Raw genomic sequence first — 14,726 nt, 5'->3', positions numbered from 1 at the left:
GTTAAGCGACTTGGCCGAGATCACACAGCTGGTAGGTGGGAGCACCGGATTCGAGACCGCGTTGTATCTCGTTCTAAAAAAGGTAGATCTCCTTCTTCTCTAAGGGTGCTGGGGCGGGGGGGTAGCCCCTCAACCATTTCTGCTCGGTGGCTGTCGGTACGGAAAGGCGTTCTCAGGGCAGAGGGGCAGGAAGGAAGCTGCTGATGCAAACGCGGGGCATTCGTGCATCCATCCACCCGTTTGCCCCCTCTCTGGAGAGGCCTACTCCCTGCCCGCCCTCGGCCGGGCGCCGGTCACCGAGGACTGCATCCCATGTAGGCCCATGGTCACGACCTTCCGTGCAGGAGGCAGACACAGGTACTGGCGCTCTCCCTCCCTGACCCGTAAACTCCAGAGTGGTGGAAGAGAGACCAGAGAGGGTAAAGAGAACACACCCAAAGACCGCGCTGGGGACTCAAACGAAAGGAATTCTGACCGCCTTCGTTCTTTGAGTCTCAGGCGGAACCCTGGAAGCCCAAGTGTGCTCGTGGGTCGGCACAGCTTTCCGGCTGGCAGGGATCTAGGCGGCTGGAAGGGATCCTCACCTCCGGGACGAGGCCGCGGAGACCCTGGTAGGGGACTCGCGCAACGTCACATGGTTAATAAACCACCATGGCTCCATCCCAGCTCTCCTGACGGCCAGTCTTAGCGAGTGGGCTTCTGCTGTGTCCGCCGTCGCCAGCCTCGTCCGCAGGTACGAGCTATCGGCCGACTTTTCCTTAAGGGCTTGACGAGGTTTCTCCTGCCTTCTAAATGCGGTCCGTTGTTGCCTTCGGTTTATGGAAGCTTATCTTAAGCGCATACGGTCTCCGGCAGGTAACCGGACCGTGGGCCGTCATCTGCAGTTGGTGTTCGAGATAAAACAGCTGTTGTTTTAAATCCTAATTAAATCCTAACTCAAGCAATTAATTTAGCCCCCGAATGCTCATGATTTGAGTTCTAGGGATTCAGACTACTTGTTTCTCTCGCACTCCCCTCCCTTCTTTCCACCCCTACATAATGAGCAGCTCCTTTACGTCGGCCACTGAGCGGGCACGTCTAGAGAGCCAAAGGCAATCACAGTTCTGCGGCCATATCTACCTCGGTAGAGAAAATAAGCAGGCCAGGGGGCTTCTCCCCCCCGCTACGACGGGAGCAGACTTGGGAGATGTCCTTGGCCACCGCCCGCTGCGTGTCCTTGGCCACACCGCAGCTCTTCTGAGCCCCCCTCCGGTTCAGCACCTTAGCAGGTGCAAGGGGACTTGGAGGGTCATATGATGCCTCACCTGACTTGACGCACGATTCCCTGCAAAATCCTCCCAGGTAGTTGCAGAGAGGTAACATTTCGAAAAATTCATAAAGCGGAAACGAAAACCTTGGCAGGTCGGCTCTTGCCAACCCACCCCTACCTTCCTGTCAGATGCAGCCGAGCCCAGGGAGAAGATCGCCCGTGTTTTTAAGGGAAAATTCTACTCAGATGTCCTCTCTGTTTCTCAAAATGAAGGAATCAAAAATAAAGCCCATCCACATGCCATATGGGATCCTGGAGTGTGTCCTAGAACAAACAGAGGTCATTAGTGGATATGCACACACACGCGGACACACACACACACACACACAATCACAACCAAGTGTGAAGGTCTGCCCACTGTCCGATTGTTCTGCAGTTCCCAAGCGTGTCCCCTTTTCTTGACGTCCACAGCTTTGCCTCACTCCTTTGCTATATCTCATCTCAACTATCACTTTTGCTTTCTAAATAGCTCCCTTCCTCCAGCCCATTCCCTTCCAAGCCACCCTCCACCCTGCTGAAAAGCGCAAAGTACTGCCCATGTATTGCCAATGCCTGTTGGGTACATCCCAAGTTCCTCCATCGGGAATCCAAAACTTTCTGTAATTTACAGAAATAAACAGCCTATTTATATTCCGTCGTGGAGATGGTCTCCACTCTTCCTCCGAGGTGTGATCTTATTGGGTCTGAGCGTTACAGGAAGGCATCCGGATACAGAGACTTAGAAAACTTTATTGCGCTCGCAATGGGCACCATATCCAGCCCAGCTTCAAGAGGTAACTTTGGGGAAAGTTTCATACAGCTTACGACCCAGGCTTCTAATGAGTGCCTGTAAAACTGGTGAAATCAGAATAATATCCATGGGTTGTGTCAAGGTCGGGTTCCTGCTGGTGATACCATACTGTAGGGATGCAGGATGTTACCTCTGGAGAAACTGGGTGAAGGGTTTAAAGATCTCCCCATATCCCTTCTTTTTTAAAGTTTTTATTTAAATTCCAGTCACTTAACGTATAGTGTAATATTAGTTTCGGGGGTACAGCAAAGTGATTCAGCACTTTCATACATCACCCGGTGCTCATCCAACAAGTGCTCTCCTCAATCCCCATTACCTATTTCTCCCCTCCCCCCACCCCGCCCGTATTATTTCTGACAATGACACGTATACGCACAATTGTCTTAAAAAGTTCAGGAAAAAAACCAAAACAAGCAAACGAAACAAAATCTTCCCCGCTGACACCTTTCCCCCCACAATTCCCTATTCCTCCCTCCTTTCCTTTTTGTCCCATCATTATAGCCCACCAGATCCCCTCACAGAAGGGGAGGCTATTTTCAGGAGAGATCAGAGGAAAGAGCCTATGAAGGTAACATTAACCCGAACCTTGGAGGTTCATTATCAGAAGGTCCATTTGCTAATTCCACGGGCGTCTGAGCTCTTTGCGTCTGGTGGCGGGTGGCCAAGGGCCCATGCGCACTGGAAGCACCACCAGATGGGTTCTTGGGAGTCCCAACATCTTGGCACCAAAGCTATTTCTTGGCCCTGCATGTGCCTCTTCAGTGTCCGACATAAAACACGAAATGAATGCTCATGGTGGTTGGATATTGTTCTGGGCACACAGCCCTTCCTTTGGAGGAACCATCCCTCCCACACACCGCGTGGTCCAGGAGGCGCCCCAGTATGGCGCCCTGGCCCCTCCCACACCACGAGGGTAAACTCTGACCTGGGGCGAGCCCTGGGTATCGTGATTGGTTCAGAGGTGTGCATGTGATCCAACCTAGGCCAATCAGAATCTTGCAAGGACTTGCCTGCTGCAGTTGCTTTCTGCTCGGAGCCTGCATGTCAGGGAGATGTGAAGTTGGGGTTCCTGGAGCTCATCCTTTCTGACCGCACAGGAGAAGGCCCTCAGTAGGAGTGACTGGAGCCCACACATGAGGGTTATCATCTGGGGGAAGAAGGAAGGTAAAAAGAGAGCCCTTATTAAGGCTCTTGATTTCTTCTGGATACGGCCATGACCCTCTAAGCCTTCCGCCTAACAATGTGCCATTGTATCGATCACAAGTTGTTGTTGTTTTAATTTTTTTAATGTTTTTATTTATTTTTGTTTTAAAAAAAAAATTTTTTTTTCAACGTTTATTTATTTTGGGGACAGAGAGAGACAGAGCATGAACGGGGGGAGGGGCAGAGAGAAAGGAAGACACAGAATCCGAAGCAGGCTCCGGGCTCTGAGCTGTCAGCACAGAGCCGGATGTAGGGCTCGAACCCACAAGCTGTGAGATCATGATCTGAGCCGAAGCTGGACGCTCAACCGACTGAGCCACCCAGGCGCCCCACAAGTTGGTTTTGATCACATGTGACTCAGACAGTTTTGACTTCTACAATACCCTAATTAAATAATTCCTTCGTAGCCGGTGAAGGAAAGGCGAAAGAGTCCAGCTCTCCTAAACTTTTTAGGCCAAGGGTTATGTAGATGTCCAGAAATGGAAATGCAGGATGCTAGGGAACCATAAATGCCTCTCCTGGAGAAGGAAGAAGAGGGAGACATTTTCTAGGGCAGGCGGCAAACAACCACTAAATCCTGACTTCTGCTTGTTGAGCTTTTTCTAAATAATTCAGCAGAAATAGGACTAAGTGTTCCCCAGTATTTTTCTTTAGTTAGAAATAATTTGTTTTGTAATGCAACTTTCTGGATACCTTTCTTAACTCACGTTGAACCCCTGACTGCCCCAACATGTCTACAGCCATTTGGTCCAAAGTGACTTACCCTCTACTTTATGTTACTTTATTCTTATTTTTCCACTTCCGGTCACGTCCCTGCAGCAAATTAGGTGGTGTCACGGCATCTCACTCATGAATTTCCGGACCTTCCATCATCTGACAGGAGCTTTGGAGATGCGGTTGCTTAGACGGGCCCCTAACTTCAGCTAGACCCATCAAAACCGTTGTCCGGGACTCGGGGATCTTATCCATGAGGCGCGTGGGTGAGACCCTCTTCACGTGGACGCACCTTCACCACGTGGCCTGGTTCCTGGGACTCGGGGTTGTGCGTCACCATGCGGACCAGAGGGGTAGAGGGTGGAGCTAAGGGCAAGAGGAAAATGAAGGCGGGAGATGGAAGGACAGCAGTTCTTGTTCTGATCGGCTTCCGAGGTCAGGGAGCCTACTTTCCCTTGGCTTCTGTTAGAGATCGTGTGCCCCACAAATAAACCTCCCCCTTTCCCCTCTTAAGTCAAATCCAGGTGGTTGCTGCCCCCTTGCAATGGAAGGATCCTCTCTAAGCCATGCAGGTTCTTGCCCGGCCTTAAAATGCTTCCTCCACCCCTCTCTTCCTTGTCCTTCCCCCTTCTCAATCACATGTGTGATCACTGACGCATGTATATTATGCAGAATATCAAATATAGGTCAATGGATGTCACCATGGTAAAACAAGCAAACGAAAAGCTCACACTCCTCAGTGCTTGTTAGTAAAAGGATCCAACAATGCGCTCCTCCCCCCTGCTGGTGGGGGGGGTCACCGGGGTCAGCCCAGGCTTTGGCGTGTGAACTTCTTGTTCCCACCAAATCCGTCAGCTGAAGTGAGAAGGTTTTATTGAGGCGGACATGTGTCAGCCTCGGTTTGAAACAAAGACACGCTGCCAGCCTGTACCATCACAAAAGCGGGGCTGTGTGAGACATCTTTGCTAAGGCAGTGATTTTTTTTTTTTCTCTATTGCCAGGCACCATTTTGGAAAGTTGCTATGGGAGGTTGGTCTGCACTTGAACGACGTCTGAGACACATTCAAGGCTAATGCTTTTGAAAAACAAAGCGCCTGAAAGGTTTCAGGACGGGGAGGTGGTGAAATCAAATGACCCATTGAGGCTAAATTACCAGCCTCACAGAGCGTTTTTTAGAAATACCATTCTGCCTCGGCCTGGGGCCACCACTCATTCGCTTGCTCTTCCAATTAATTATTGTGTTTTAACACTATCTCCAAAGATAATTGCCTGTCAGTGAATCAGTATGTAACACCTCGGGGTGAACGATGTTCTTGCACTCCGTCTGTCAGTGCTAATAAACACGGGGCGGGGGAGAACCCACCTGCTTTCCTGAGCATCCCGTCCTTCTCCTGAGTCACCTCCCTCGCTCACTCGCCCCCCCCCCCCCGCTTTCCCCCCCAGCCCAGCACTGGGGGTGGGTGAACTGTGAGAGAAACACATAAGCTCCACGGCGGAAGAGTGCCTGATCACAGCCCTGATTCTGAGGATGGCTTCTTTCCAATAGATCCGCCCTCGTTAATTTAATTCCGAGAGCCACAAAATAGATGGCAAAGGAGAGAGGGGTGTGTGTGTGTGTGTGTGTGTGTGTGTGTGTGTGTGTGTTTAACCACCCATCCCATCACCTACCAAAAGAAAAGGTATAGATCAATAGGCTTTGTAATTACAGAGTTGGTTAAAAAAAAAAAAAAAAAGGAAAAAGAAGAAGAAAAAACTTTCAAAATAAATCCAGGTCGGAGGGGTCTTTTATATTCTTTAAAGCAAAACAGAGGAGTGACGGAACGTTAACATCGAAACTCTTCCGCTTCAAAGCCCGCTGCATTAAATATTTCAATAGGGGAAAGACAAAATTCCCCATTTCAAATTAAATTGAACCCACTCGGTGAATGTATGAGCATCATATGGAGTAAGTGTCAATTAAAGTGATAAGTAGTGGGTCTGGCACCGAGTTCTGGATTGTTCTGAGGCCTGCTTCCCCGGCGTGGCCGTTCAGTGCTTTGGGGTAAATTGAAACTGATCCACCAAGTGTGACCGGTGATTCTTCTGAGAAACAGATTCTCGTCCAACACCTCTGAGTTAATTGGCATTTTATTCTCATTTAAATCTCTGTCCCAACCTTTTACTTTATTTTATTTTTGTATGTCAGAGGAAACTACCATTCCAGTGCCTTCCCCGCAGCGTTCAGGAAGCTCAGAACAAATTAGGGGGGGGCCCTACCATTTCACCCACGGATCACAGAGCCCTCCAGCTTCTGTCGGGACTTGGGGGGTTCAGGTTTCCTGCCAATTGCACTTTCGGTCACAGAACGGAGAGGAAATGGAATCGTTAACGGCATTGGAATTTTTCTGTGAAGCCCATTTGCTGCCTATCTCCTGGAACAGCTACCCTAGCACACAGGAGCTTCCCTGCCAGGAGAGGAGGAAGCACTGAGATGGGAGAGGAAGAGTCTAGAATAAATGATAACAGGAATGCTGCCTAGGGTGTGCCCCCTGCCCCAGCTCCTCCCAGAATGAGCCCCCGGGATGCCCATCACGGAACCCCCTGTTGCTGGCAAAGGAAAGCAAGTGGGCTGTTGGTCTCATCTTCTTAGGAAGCCCCCCGCTCAGCGAAGTGCCTGGGTTCCGGGCCCTGATTTCCCTGGCTTCGTCTCCAGAGGGCATCAGTCCATGCTTGGCTTCCCGGGGAGGGGGGGGGGGGGTGTCCAGCCTCTTGCAGGGTCTTGGATAAGCAGTATGATTAGGGCCAGCGGGTTCCACACGCACCCCACCCACGCTGGTCCTCACCGAGTACCTCCTACTTCATATGGACTTTCAGACCCTCAGATAACCAAAGAGTGTCTCTCTAGGAACCGTTGGGTTATGGCTGCTGTTTCTACCTTCCTTGGCCACTCACGTTCCCACAAACACAAGCCCACACAGACGTTTTTACTCACGCTTAACCCCGTCTCTCATCCCCCCAAATGTCCTGGTCCCTTTGGGGCACCCAATTTCCCTAGCTTCATCAGTTCGTTGGTACACGAAAGACCTCAGTACTCCATGGTGTTCGCTCAGATTGTTCTGTTGATGTAAGGACCTCCCCTCCAAGATGTCTGCCCCCAGGAAGTGTATTTCCGGGAATCCACAAGAAAGGCCTCGTGCAGATTCTCCAGAAGTCTATCCTCTTGCCACTTGAAAACAATCGCCCATGACCACGGGGGCATCAGCTCTCGCCCACCATCTCCACTGGGAATTACACCCCCACTCTGGCATCAACTTTCCCTCACCCTTGCACGCTGCTCATGGACACCCATCATGATGACTCCGCGTTCTTGTGGGACCCAGGCAGGGGAGAAATGCATGCTTCCTCCACTCTGTGGGCCACTGTGTCATCTGGGCTCCCAAACAGCCCCTGTGAAAACAGCTGCACCACACGACATGGGCCAGGGGCTGGGCCAGGGAGAGGGATCATGCTGTCTTCCTCCACGGCCGCTCAGCTCAGCTCCCGGCGTCTATGCGCAGACCCCTTCCCAACGCGCTCTCCCCCGTACAACGCCCTCTCCCTGGGACGTTGCCAGCCCACCAAATCAGCAGACGGGGCGAGAGGCTGACCCCCCTCGGCCCAGCCTGAATCCTTGCTCAAAGTCCACACCACGTTTTGCAATTCTCTTGGCCAGTGGATGACAGAAACTGGCATCGCCCTTGTATGATCTCATAGCCCCTCCAGAGTGCAGCATTCATGGGCTCCCAGCGGCATTGCCTTAGTGAGAGCCATAATTTCACTGGTTTGCATTCACTCATGAAGTTCTAATTTGTCTTTTTCTTTTCATGTCTTCGAGCTATTTGAGGGCAGAGCCCAGGTCTTCAACAGTTTTGTACTCTGCCACGGGATGTGGCCATTCCCCGGCACAGAGGAGATACTCCGTGGCCACCAAGGACTGAACCAGGGTCAACATGGGACACTTGGGGCGAGATGGAACTTGACCTGGAGGCCCCTCGAGGCCCTTCCCAAGGCTTACTTTTCTACATTCCGATTCTGGAGGTCTGGGGGAGGTGCCTAGAAAGGAATAAAGGTCTAATAAACACCATCATTTGGAACCCTTGGCCTGGAGTTGCTTGTTCACCAGGTGTGGGATGTGTAAGCTGAGGGGGGCGGGCATATGGACTGTCTTTCCAGCCGTGTCCCCCTAGAAATCCTTGTCACCTCCTCCTCCACATTTCCTGTGTCTCAGCTTCCCATATATAGGGCACATTACGTACCACATCTGATGAATAGTTTTCCAGGAGGCTCTGAGGCCTCCTTCGTTAGCTCCGTGCATCCCTACCTTCCTGACCTTGAGAGATGCCAATGTTGCCTTACGGGACACTGGGCCTGTGGGGGAGAGAGCAGTGGTACCCGGCCAAGGCAGGTGCCCTGAGACTTGGCAAAGGAACGGGATGGGCTGGGGGTGGGGGGGACTTATTTATAAGCATGATGAGGCATCACCTCAGAACCCCCACGAGTATCACAGGGCAGTGGGACATGTTCAGGGGCTGAGGGCCCTGCATTGGCAGATGGGGGCGACGAAGCAGGTCTGAGGTATAACTATCTGTGCGATCTTACTTGTCCCCCGGAAAGGTTTGGTTTATGGACTTAGCAGAAGCACTGTGGGAAGAAAGACTCCTGGCAATCGAGTCTCACGGTTTTAAATACCAACTATATACTGATGACTCCCACATTTATATTTGCAGCTCAGACCTCTTTTCTGGACTTCGGTCTTATATATCCAAACACCCACTCAAGATCTTGATTTAGATATCTAACAGGCATCTCAAAGCCAACAGACCCCAAATTCCTAATCTCCCCCTCCCCAAAACTCTCTCCACCCACAGCTTTCGCCGGCTGAGCTGATGCTCCCTCCGTCCTCCTCTTGTTCAGCCAAAACCCTTGGGGACGTCTTTGACTTCTTTCTTTCACGCCCTGCATCCCATAGTCAGCAAACCTGCAGGTTCTGCCTTCAAATAGATCCGGATCCTGAACACTTCTCTCCCTTCTCCCGATACCACGCTGCCGCCATCATTATTCCTCTCTGATATCACAGAGGTTTCCTGGAGGGTCTTTCTGTTCCCGCCCTTCCTTCTCTACCATCTCGTCTTTACACAGACCCAGGAGACGAGGTAAGACAAGGTCAGTCAGGCCATGTCTCCCTCTGCTCAAAACCCTGCAACGCCCCCCGCCCCCACTCCATGCAGAGTCAAACACCAAATCGTTACAGTGGCCAACCAAGCCCTGCGCGATCTGCTTTCTCTGCTCCGGCCTCCGTCTTCTCACACCTCTGTCCCACCTGGCATCAGCCACCTTGGCCTCCTTCCTGTCCTTGAGCACTCCAGCATGACTTCCCAGCCCTGCGCTGGGAAGTCCATGAGGCCACCCTCTGCCGCCCCTCCTCCCACACGCTCTCGGGCCCCTTTCCAGGCTCTAGTTTTCATTTCCTTTTGGCACCTACTGCTTTTTAAACAAATTGTATAAGTTACGCATGTGTTCTCGTTGTCATCTCTCTCCCGCCGTTAGAATGCAAATTCCACCAGGGTGTAAATCTTTGTGTTGTTCGCAGGAGGGCCTGGCGTATAGATTATGTATGAGTAGGCACTCAGTGAATGTCGAAGCAGAGAGAGTTTGGGAGCACCGATCAGATAGGAAAGGAAGGCGCCATGCCAAAGATGGAGGAAATAATGATGGAAAACCAGTGGTTCTTGGAGTGAAAGGCACCAAGGGTGTGAAGGTCCAGTGTGAAGGTAAAAAGAAAGTTCTTTGAGAAAACCGAGATGGATAGAGTGGCCGTCTCAACGTCTTAATATTGAATCAAGACATTAAATAACAACAATGAAAACCCTACTGGTCTTAAAGTAGTTTCTTAGACAGTCCTATACAGTCATTTCACCCTCTAATGATTCTACAAGATAGATTTAGTAAGCCCATTTTATAGTTAAGGAAACCGAGGCTCAGAGAGATGACCAGACTTGCCTAACTTTACATAACTGGGAAGTGACCCAGCCAGTGGGGCTACCTCACCTCCCTACTCATTGTGATGCCGGCCAGAAGAGGAGAGAGGATAATATTTCACCACTGGTTGAGCACACCGATCTGGGGTTATCACTCTTCAGAAATGTCCAGCTTGGAAGGGTTCCTTTAGAGACTGAGGTCATTCCAAGAGATGCCAACACACATTCCTCTTTGCAGCCTGGCTCCCCACTCGAGCATGAAGACCTCATTCCCCGGATTGATGCAGGAGAGAATCTTCTAGCAACGCCACCCTGGACCGTCCTCCTCCTCTACCTTCCCACCCGGAAATGCTGTCCCTTCCTCACACCTGGGCTGGCTAGTCTGCTTACCTTTCACACCCCCTCCCCTCTTCTAAGAGGATATAAAATCAATAGCGATCCGGAGACCGATTCTGGCATTTTAATCGAAACAATAGAATCGGAGGCCAAAGGGCTCTGTGTTGACAAGACAAAGACCACATTGAGGGCTGCAGGCAGCCAGCAGAATGGAGTTATGACTGTGTCCAGCTTAATGGCAGCCAGACACAAAAGAGGTTATTCACCCGAGCAAAGTTTTAAAAATTCTATAGTGTGCAATTTGGACCTCGTTGGAGTTGTTTTGTCTATTTCTGTGGATGCTGGCCTACCCCCTCCCTTGGCAAAGCTGACAGTGCCTCCATAACTCACTTGCAGATGTCCCACAGCGCTGTTCCACTTCTGGACTTTATGCTCGTTAGCAGACACAACTGGAAATTCTTGAGCTGTTGCAAAATGGGTCATTTGGAACCAAATTCCAGTCTCTGACTATGTTCATATGGTGGATTGTTGGAGCCCCCTTGGCTGAAAGAGATGTGGATGTTGTCATCAGGCCTCCAGCACTGAAAAGGCTCAGCTAGAGACAGGTGGCATGGTCTCAGGTCACCGCAGCTGGAGCAAGTCTTTAGGCAAGGCCAAGTTCGTCCTCCCATGAGAAACCGTGGCCCTGAGATAGGGGGGGTCACAAAGCCATGATGGCAAACCCTCATGAGTACGCTCACAAAGCCCATCGCCAAAGCCTTCTTCGGCCCTCCCTGCAAATACTGTGATTGCCTTGGCCGTGACCCTGGGCTATTTTGTGGGAAGCAAAGGCCATTACAGACCTTGACCTTCAGCTTTCGTTCGGTTCTGCGGGATGCTTTTTAGTTTTGCGTACTCGGCAACCTCGGTCGCTCATTCAACAAACGTGTACCGAGCACCTAGCACTCTTACCTTCGCTGGGTGCTGTCTCCACAACAGTAATCGTTGCCCCTCGTAAAGTATTCACGGTGCGTGCAGCAGGCACTGGTCTCTTAGCTTTAGCCACAAAAGCTAATTAATCCTCCCCACAACCCCGGGAGTAGATGAGCTAGTGATAACATCTAAGAAAAGAAGTCTGAAAATCAATGAAAGCCAGATACTAAGTTCCCTGGCTCCCCAGGGGTTGCTTCCCCAACATCTGTAAGAAGTGAACTGCGAAGGTTCCAGGCATCGGCTTACCCTGCTCCTCCCTGAGACACCCCCGGTCTCTTCCCCACTCCCTCCGCGTCCTCTGGGATCAGACGTCCTTCCAGGGGGAGGAAACGTTCTTTTGTTCACAAGCTTGCCAGGTGTCACGGGGCCTGGACCGTCAGAGAGGTCGGTAAGGGGCCCCTGGGTGGCTCGGTCGGTTAAGCGTCTGGCTTTGGCTCAGGTCATGACCTCGCGGTTTGTGAGTTCGAGCCCCGAGTCAGGCTCCGTGCTGACAGCTCAGAACCTGGAGCCTGCTTCGGATGCTGTGTCTCCCTCTTTCTCTCTCTCTCTCTCTGCCCCTCCCCCACTCATGCTCTGTCTCTCTCTCACACAAATAAATAAACACTAAAAAAAAATTCCAAATGGTAGAGCCACCAGCTGTGCATGGCTACTGAAATTTAAATCGAAGTTCACTGTGAATATAATTAATAATTCGGTTCCTCACCTACACTGTCTACACTTTAAGTGCTCAGGAGCCACAGGTGGTCAGTGATTCTTGGACAGAGATCCTTCGACGCAGAAAATTGTATTGGACGGCACTGCTCTGGGGAACCGTTTCTTGAATCGTCTTTGATTCACAGACCAGTGACAAATCTGATAAAAAGATATGTGTTTTCTCCCCAGGAAGGAAAGTGTGAATGCATTGAACTTACACTCAGGCTTCCCGCGAACCCAGGTTAAGAACACTGGCTTTGAGTTCACATCTTTCTTACAGTTAAAATAATCCCTTGGAGGAACAACGCATCAAGTGGTTATCAGTTGTCCCTACCTGAGTGTGTGTGAGTTTATCAGATGCTGTGTGGAGCTCTCTCCATCTGATTTGAAGCAAGAGGAGGAGGTGAGAGCCCTAAGGTAACGGGGGAGGCAGAGACAGATTTGAGGAGAGAGAGAGGGTATGTTGGCCCTGGAGACTCTTGTGTACCTGCAATGATTCAGGGGACTGGTTTTTCCTGGACCACACAGCTCATCACAAGCGAGATCGTGGTGGCGGTCCCGCACGATGGAAGCACACAGTAGGCGCCTAATGCACAAAAATGGCGAATTTCTCTTACAGGTATTGTGTTGGACTTCCTGAGGAGTACAATCATGAATGAAACATGACTCCTGTGCTCAAAGAACTCAAAGTCTCCTCTGAGAAAGACAACGATATAAACAGCATGGGCTCGCCCTTCGCCTGATTCCGCAAGCCCAAAATTTTCCCGGCACACCTACTGCCCTCGCCTTCGTGTTGATAGTTTTGCGACACACACACACACACACACACACACACACACACACACCATCTCTTTGAAGCCGTCCAGCTTTGGATGCCATGGGGTTCTCGCCCCTTGTTCCGGATGAGGACACCCAGGCCCGGGGGCGTCAGTCACCTGCTGTGGTCGGAATGGCCCTAGGAAGAAGATCGGGACCGAATGGCTGCGGGCTGTCCTGCGCTGTGAGGTGTCCACGGCCCATCTGGGGTTTTCTGGGACGCCACGGGGGACTTGGGGGCCCAGGAGTGTGGAACAGAGAAGAGCGGTGCCCAAGGCACAGGTACCGGATCTTCAGCATTGCCTCTGCTGTGTCTCCCCGTGACTGCAGGGAACCCGCAGGGCCACCCGCCTCTGCCTCAGCCGGCAGCCCCTCAGGCTTCTGCGGGGAAGTGGGGCTCTTTCTGAGAATGTCCACCTTCCGCAGGAAGAAGATGCCCTGGCACCACGTGGTAGGCTGGTGAGGGGGAGCCGGTCCGGGGTGAGAGTCCGCAGCGGCTGGCAAAGCACTTACCCTCTCTGAGCCTGCGGAAGGAGGAGAATCGTGCCAGCACTCGCTCGCCTGGGAGGGAGGGGTGAGGGTCGAAGGAGGTCATCGGTTAGAAGGTCTTTCAGAAAGCATGTTGCTGGAACTAGAAAGCTTGTTCTTTCTCAAAGAAGAGGATGCAAATGCGCCCACACTCCTACGTGCACACACACGCGTGCGCACACACACAGTAGGGGTTTCCTTTGTTTTATTTTAAAAACTTATTTTTAATGTGTCATTTTATTGTTGAGAGAGAGCGAGTGAGCACGGGAGGGGCAGAGAGAGAGGGAGACCCAGAATCCGAAGCGGGCTCCGGCTCGCGCTGTTAGCACAGAGCCCGACGCAGGGCTCGAACCCACGAGCTGCGAGATCACGACCTGAGCGGAGGTGGACGCTTCACCGACTGAGCCACCCACGCACCCCGACATAGCAGGGGTTTCTTAAACCCTCAGCTGTGCTCCCTGGATAGCACTGGGGACACACAGGCATCTCAAGCATGGCTTCGCACACGCACACACCCCTTTGCGTCCCTAGAGAATGGGAGCGAGGGGGACCACGGAAACCTTGTCCACCGTGGGGCCGCGCTCCCTGACATCTCTTGGAACATGAAGCATGCTAATGAAGAACGCTTGCTCGGGGGGCCAGGCGGGCCCTGGTTGGAATCCCTGCCGTCCTGTGTATGACCTTGAGCAAGTTACAGTGCTAAGCTCCTCCAATGTCAAGTGAGCCTGGTCGCAGTACTCGCTTGTTGTGGGCACGCTGGCTCAGCCCTTGCCCGGGTGGTCGGTCCGCTTACTGTTACCATCCCCCTAGAAGGAAGAAAACAGGACTCACCCCAGGCAGCCCCTATACCCACTGCAAAGACAAAACAGAGCCTTGGGCTCAGGGATAGCGTGGCGTTTTCAGCGCCTGTCTTGTTTCACTTAATGACAATCCCATGAGGTTGTTATGGTTGTGCTCATGATAGGGGGACATGGAGGCCCAGAGAGATGAAGTAGCGTGCCCCGGGTCACACAGCCAGTAAGTGGTGGCAGGTATTTGAACCCGGGTCTGTCTGCGCCTAAAGCACAGAGACGTCCTTCTGTGTCTCCAAGAAGTTTCAACTTGCCTTCTGGCGGGGAGATGGCTCACGAAACCGGCCCCTGGGTCCCAGATCTGCCCTTTCCAAGTGGGTGAGACTGGCTAGCCACTGGCTGGCTGCCTGCCTGGGTCCCTACAGATTGTCTCAGCCTCCTCTCGTGGTCTGAATTTGGGGCTGTGACCCGCAGCCCCTCAACCAGTTCCAGACTGCACTGATCCAGCCAGCCAGGGGGCCTGTCAGCACTCTTTAATTATTTTCTAAAGCCTGCCTAGGCCAAAGCTTCCTCTTAAT

The 14,726-nt window shown here is 51.8% G+C and overlaps 1 long non-coding RNA gene across 1 annotated transcript; it reads left to right on the top strand.

Annotated features, from left to right (window-relative positions):
• The first annotated feature begins 3,107 nt into the window (after positions 1 to 3,107).
• Positions 3,108 to 8,128, top strand: LOC113601869 (uncharacterized). The gene is made up of 2 exons (XR_003423182.2): positions 3,108 to 3,263; positions 6,202 to 8,128. It is a non-coding gene; the product is annotated as an uncharacterized LOC113601869 (long non-coding RNA).
• The last annotated feature ends 6,598 nt before the right edge of the window (positions 8,129 to 14,726 follow it).

The sequence above is a fragment of the Acinonyx jubatus genome, chromosome B3, assembly GCF_027475565.1.
Source record: "Acinonyx jubatus isolate Ajub_Pintada_27869175 chromosome B3, VMU_Ajub_asm_v1.0, whole genome shotgun sequence".
Classification (NCBI taxonomy): Eukaryota; Metazoa; Chordata; class Mammalia; order Carnivora; family Felidae; genus Acinonyx; species Acinonyx jubatus.
The sequence above is the reverse complement of the archived record's forward strand: the minus strand, read 5'-3'. Positions and strand labels throughout refer to the sequence as shown.